This window comes from Egretta garzetta, unplaced genomic scaffold (genome assembly GCF_000687185.1).
Source record: "Egretta garzetta isolate BGI_Z169 unplaced genomic scaffold, ASM68718v1 scaffold424, whole genome shotgun sequence".
NCBI classification, from domain to species: Eukaryota; Metazoa; Chordata; class Aves; order Pelecaniformes; family Ardeidae; genus Egretta; species Egretta garzetta.
Genome location: NW_009259489.1, coordinates 3049707 through 3056961, shown reverse-complemented (window position 1 = coordinate 3056961; position 7255 = coordinate 3049707).

Here is a 7255-nt window from a genome sequence, read left to right as displayed (position 1 = left end):
CTCTCTTCCAACTCTTTCAAGTTCCCAGCCAAGCATTGCCTTCTCCCAGCCTCTCCCTTTCTATCTCTTATTTATTCTGCAGATTATCTCCACATACATCTTCAACATTTTTCTGTGCTTCTTTCTAAATAAAGTCAGCAGAGGAAAATCCCGTGTTCCCTGGGGGCAATTATCTGAATTTATTCCTTGCCAAACCGTCAGTCCCAGGGAGCAGCAAGAACATTCCCATTCACAGGGGTTCATATGCCAAAATATTCTGGGTTCATCGTTGGGTTTGATCTGTAAGAAATGCAAAGGGCTGGAATCCTCCTGCTTTAACAGAGCAGATGGGAGTTTAATCTTTTACGGTAATGTCTTGCATGGAAAGAAGTCCTTGGCTACTGACTATAAGTTTTCCTGTTCACAGCTAGTCCAGGGGTATTTTAGCAACCAGAATTTCGTGCCCTGAGGAGGGAGGTATTTTAGATGTTTGTGACCGCAGGTGTCAAACTGCAACAGAGTAATTGCAGAGGGGAAATCAGATGTGGGGACACCAGCATGGATGGGGTTTTCTGGACACCAGGACTAGAAGCTGCCTCAGGCAGCTGAGCCATATGAAGATGGGAACTAATGCAGATGTTTGCCAGCTCTGCTGACCACCTGTATGGCTGATGGCCAGGAAGCCATGGCCAGCAGGGGCACAGAGCAGTTCTTCATCACCTTCACAGCCTACTCACATGCAGGATGGAGGGCATCAGAAGGGCAGAGAATAACTCTGACATGTGGGGCATAGGTGTACCACCCCATTGCAGTCTATCTAGCCTGTCGTCTGCTAGACCCTACTTCAGGAGCAGCCAGGTCACTGAGCACAGTGGTAAAACTACCAAGCATTTGCGGTTTGGTTTCTCTCAGGAGTCTGGGCAGGCTGTACAGAGGTAGACTTCAAAGGGGACAGAAGACCACTTAGGGGAGGACTACTGAGCAAAAGAGGGGATGCCCTGAACTGCTTCCACCTGCCTAACCCTACAGCACCTGGGGAAGCATCTGTGGGCAGAGCAAGGCCAGGAGAAGGGTCTGCTGCTGCGCTCCATCTTTTCCCCACTCACTGTAGAGGACATAAGGAGAAGTGCTCCAGCTGACAGAAATAGTTGCCACAATAACATGATGGGTCCTACTGAGAAGTTTTTTCTTCCCTAAGGACGAAGAAATTACATGGGTTTGTGGCTCAGGATGCCTTTTTTGGTTGCTGTCTTTGAAGTGTTATTTTTTTGGAAGTGACATCCCATCTTGTCATCATCAGAGTATTTTTTCAAACAGGAATGGAAGAAGTAGGTCCAGGACCTCATATACTTTTTACTCCACATACCCTCAAGTTGCCTCTCTCCACATGCACTGCCCTGCGTTTTGTGGCCTACATATTCCAGAAGGATTTTCAGAGGCATGTGTCAGGCACTATGCAACCCTGACTGAGCTCTCCTGGAAACCTGATGCCTTACCTAAGCATCTCAAATGGCAGTAAAGCACACCTGAATATTAGCCCCAAAACGAGGGATGAGGAAGAAAGGAGAAATAAGGATCAGCTCCCCAAACACATTAGCTGTAACGAGAAGCCTGAGTGATGCTAATCCTAAACCAAAATCTCTATGCTATTTTGGGCCACTGGAACTTGGGCTTTTTTGTGGTCTCTCTGCCTTGATCTGTCTGCAAGGGAATTAGAATGGCTTGCCATTGGCAGATCCTAATCTTCCAAATACTGGTGGCAACCGCTCGCCTCGCAGGAGGGGGATTCTCAGTTGCATTCGGGAACCCTTGAGGCAGGCAGAAAACAATGTTGTATGATGCTGACGATCAGACCATCTTGGGTATTGCCAGTCACATCCCCTACAGTTGCCAATATCCCATCTGGAGACTTTCATTTGAAACAATGCCCTGCTTTGCTATAATCTGTCCCAAAGTGGGATTTCCCAGTGTTTTGCCTCTTCAGCAGACTGGCTTATCTCAACCAGTCTGATTATCAGACAGTGCAGTTTACAATAATAACGAGACAGCAGTTAACCCAATTTGACATGTCTTTAGGCAGTCACAAGCGACAAGCTTCTCCGGGACAGGGAGGGCATTTAAACAAGTTGCCCTTGTTTGGTGCGGATGAAATGGAGCTGCAGCTCCTTTGTTGAAGCCTGAATTGCTCTGTCGAGGGGGTGGGATTCATAAAACCCATAGAGTCATGAAAGGGGCAAAGATTCATTTTCGAGTGGAAAAAACAACTCATGATACTAACAGCGACTTTTTTCTCCCCCTCTTTTTCTTTTCTGTTTTTTTTTTTTTTTTTCCCCAGCAGAGCTAACTGCGCAGTGCACAGGAGCGAGATTCCATGGAAAGGATGAACAGGAAGATCTTTAACTCTGGGAATGGGCTGCTCCATCGGAGGAAAAAAGTGAACTGCACCCTGCAGCAATTGCTCAACTTGTAAAGATTAATATTAATGCCTTGGTAAGATACTTTCAGTAGTATAGAGGAGAGTGATTAATGCACAGTCTTTTTTAGCCATCATTACCTCCCCCACTCACCCCCCAAAAACTTGATCATCTGCATTTCTTCCTTTTATTTTTATTATTTTAAGATTGTTATCGCTATACTGATTTAACTCCAGTTTCTGTCCAGAGAAAGAGCATAGCTATCATGCCCACGTTCAGACAGACCTGCCAGTCATGCAGCCACAGATCAGCGTGAGCAGAGTGGAGAGGACTGAAGTCAGGACGTGCCATGAAATTAAAGTAACTGTTTACTCAAGACAAAAACAAGCTTCACAGGCTTGCTTTTCCTTCTTGTACTCTCCTTAGAACACATGGCAGCAATAAAGCTCACAAAACGAGGAGCTTTGTGGCTGCTTATTACTTTAAAACAAGGAAGGGGGGACGCTTCTTTTCTCAGGGAAAGTCTTTCTGATTTGGGCAGCAAAAGGTAAGTGCCCCAGCAATAGGTACAGCCCAAGTGGATCCCATCGGCCATTTCACAATGGCTTTGATTCAGCATGTCTTGTTCCTTGGCCTCAAAGGGCATTCTGCTTAAGAAACTTCCCAAAGATCTTCATGTGTAGGACCAAACCCTCTAGTCTCCCATCATTCTGAGAAGGCCTGGTAGTTTCAAAGGGCTGCAGAAAAGCTCAGGTGGCCCATCCAGGAGAGATATGCACCCTGACTGAGGAGTTGGGCACTGCAGTAGCAGGGGGGCTTCTTGGAAGGAAGGACTTAGGCATGTGATACTACCCCAAAAATGCAGCTTTCCAGATATCTCATGGGATGTCAATAGCAGAGAGAGTCCTTTGGGAAAACACCTATTTAAAGCACATTTTCTCTAGTTTTCAGTGGGTAAATGGTATTTGGTTTGTAACCAATGTTTGGGTCTGTCTTGAACACTCCCCAGAAGAAAGCAGATCTGAAGGTCCTCACGAAGAGTCTCACCAACCCTTCCCATGGTGCAAGCCAAGCAGACGCCTTACTGGCCACCTGCAGGAGACCTAGGCCATGTCCGCGTAGCTTTGTTTGCCCCTGCGAGCCACTGCCTTGCTCTGTGCAGTCTGGAGGAAACCCTCAGCTACATCTTCATAAAACCCTTCTGTGCCAATGGGGTGGTGTTTAGCAGAGGACAGGTGCCATCTTATAACCTTTAGTGGGGCTGTAAGCTTGCTGGGCCAGACTATATTCACACGTATAGGCAGCCCCATCAGGCTTTGGAGTTAAAAACTTTAGCACAAATATTACACACCTTCCCTAGGCATATGGCACCTTTTGTACATACAACACCAGAAAAGAGGCACTTGTTCCAGTCAGAATTAGCTTTAAATTTAGCCTTTTGCTTTCTACATCAATACAAAATCACTGGGCCGTATATTCAATTTACTCAGATCCATTCCATCCCATTGGTATCAATGGCAATGTATGGGTATGAATCAGCTGCACAGTACTGGGTAATAATCTCAGTATATTCAGATTTAAAGTTTTATTTTTCATGCTGTTAATGTTTCAGTCTGGAAAGGACTTTGCTAACTATTATTGGAGGGTTTCATGCTTTATCTAGTTATGTTTTAGGACATAAAAAAAAAAAAAACTTACAACAATCTGAACAAAATATTCATTATCCTATTGATAAATCTACTAAATATAATGTGTTGTTCTGTCCTCGGTCCAGCCAGGACATCTGTTTTCTTGGCTTTACAGTACTTAGCACAATGAATCATTTGCCTCCAGTCATTCGCAGTCCCGGCACATTATGCTGCCTAAATCTTAGGAAAATTCCACCCGGTCTCGTCCAGATAATCCAGCCGTGCTGCACTCCTTGCTCCCACAGCAACAGCAGTGATATCTGCTTACCTCTTTCTCTCTCAACATAAAACCCCCAAGATCTGTATTTTACAAAGGCTCCCTTCTTGCCTGCACAAATTATCCCCTTCCCAGACACATGCAGCCTGTTTTGGAAATGTCTTCACAGGGCTCTCCTAGTCCCTATAGCTGTGTCTGTGTTAATAAATAAAAATAATAAATAAATAAACACAATAAATTAATAAAACAAGTCATTCTCTGGTCCTTATAGTGCAGCTCACAAATGCCCTTCTCTGCAAAACACAGTGGTCCCATGCAAACCCTTTTTTCAGAACGGCCCTAGCCCAGGCTACACCTTTGAGGCATGCCCCGGGATTGTGCTTGCTGGAGGAGGTGCACACAGTCATTTAAGGGGTATCAGGCAGGAGGGCACCATTGCCTGAGCCTTCCTGGGTTTTCTAGTCCCTGTAGAGCAATATTGGATGGGACGTAGCTGGTGCAGGCACTGGCAGGCCCTACACTGGGACAAGGTGGGAGAGCCTGGCCGAAACACATCTGCATGCGTGTCTTGCTTTCTGCTGAATATTAACACTCATAAAAGATGTCTTTGTTTAAATTATCCAACACTCTTCTGTGGAGTGTCAGTGAGTGACAGGATAGTGACCAATGGGTCTGGAAAATGCTTTTTAGCAGGCTTCATGAGGGCCAGGGATGGGACTGAGGTTCCAGGTGCCAGGTACAGCAGTGCCGTGGGGCTGGAGCAGGAGCGTCCTCCTGGCACGGGGGGCTGGCTTGTCTCCCTATGGGGCTAATGTGAAGTTTTCTGTACATACGTAAAGCACAGGCAGGAGAGGTAGAAAGCAAAGGTAACAGGGGGATACCTGGGTCCAGAGCAGACATCTTCTGGTGGGGATAGCACAGGGGCTTGCAATTATTCAGGTACAGTCCCAGCCCAGGCTCTACCCTGGGAAAGGCTCCCCTTCCCTTTGCACCTCCTTGCATGGGTCTGGGAAAAGGCAGCCCCAGCTGAGGGACACCTACCCCATGTCCCTGCCCAGCAGTCCCCTGCCATCCGTGAGCAAGGGAGGCAAGAAGGCGCAGCGAAGGCTAGGTTTGGAGCCCAAAGCCAGCTATGTGCACATCCAGCCCAGCAAGATGTATGTCTTGCTAGGTCTCCCTGCCCCAAATTTGTATCCCAAGCTACAGCCAGCTACCCCAGCTAGGAATGCTACTGCAGTTTGGTTTGCAAGTCATCTCAGAAAAACAGCAGAGCAGGAAACATGCAGTTCAGAGAGAGCACAGGAGGATGGAGGCAATCCTCTGCCAGGAGAGGGGCCACCATGCCCCCCAAGCTGGGACTTGTTAGGAGAAGCCCATCCCGAAACAGCTGTACTCGGTGAACTCCTCTCCCCATGACCGCAGAGGCAATAATTTAGGCTTTCTGTAGCAGAGGTTTTTAGAGATCTTAACTATAAGCTCCTGGGGAGTTCCCAGCTCTATGTTAGGCTGATAACAGGACAAGATGCTATTTATAATCTACGGCATTAAGCGCTAGCACATAACAAGGGTAAATGTTACAGCACTGCTTAAAGCAGCCTTCTTGTATCAGCTGGCCCTGGGCTGGTCTGGTAAAACCAGCCTTGGGGCCTCCAGCATGTATCCGAGGACCAGAAAATAAGGATGGAATCTCAGGAACAAGAGCTCTTTGACAGGATTGCTGCTGCTTTCTGGCTCTAGGTATATTTTTTTCCTTGTACATGCCAGAAACTTAAAACTCTAGCTTATAAGACAGAAAATACCAAATACCTGATGACAAAGAAAAACAGTAAATCTAACAGTTCTGAGGATTTTCTTGAGATGATTGGGGAGTCTAATTCATTAAGTGGTAGAAATAGATAGTTCAGTATCTAGAACGGTATGAAAGCTTGGAGTACAACCAACCAGAAATTGGAGAGGAAAACGAACTGAACTGTTTCACAGTTGCACTCAAAACCAGTCTGAACTTCATGCAAAAGTTCTTTTTTGCTTTTAAAAACCAGTTCTCCTATCACTAAAAAACAAACTGGGACACTTCAGACAACTTGTGCTTTAAACAGTTAAGCGGCAATAATTTGTCTACAGCCAGTTACCCAGCGACCATTCCATTTTGATCTATTGATTATAGGATTAAAATGTTTACATTAGAGGAGAGATGAGAAAGAGCAAGCTGCATCCCTGGGGACAAATTCTGCTCTTTCCAACCTGCATAGCCAAAGGAATGGAGTGTCTGGCTGAAGGGATATTTGATGTTTTGAAGTCTGCCCCAGGTCTCCTGACAGCCCTTGCCTGTTGGGAAAGTGTCTTTGGCTCCCAGGCAGTTGCGTAAATACTGTGCATTGCGTGAGGGAGGTGTTCCATTATTTATTAAATAACCAGATGAACAGTCACATAAACCTGCTGTGAATGGTCAGAGAGAAAAAAAAATGAGATTTTTGCCTTTGGGCAGAGCAGCCCTTCCACACGTACCTCTGGATTGACAGGGTTGAGATGGGGTTTTTTTTGTCTTTTCCAAAATATCCTTGCATATTTAAACCATGATGGGACTTTCTGAATTCATCTATGGCAAGGCATTCATTTGTCCCTTCTCCCAGTTAAAGTTCATAGAAAACATATGTAAGTCTTGCTATTAAACATGAAACTTATTCCAAATGCACTAACATTTCGTTGCTTGGTCAGTTCCCTTCCTTCAAGTAAAGTGTGCTTAGTGCTCAGCCACTGCCCTGCCCTAGGCTGTGGACATCAGGGAGGTAATCAGATGTACTGTTTCCCATTTAAACTATAAATTTTTAGCCACTGCCCAGTTTTCCTAAGGCTATATTTCTAGGGAGTTTTACATAGGAGAAAAGGCTTGGGAAAACCCTTCTGTCCTGCAGAATATGGTCCTTCTCCACCAGAGGCCATGGCACTATACAAACTCT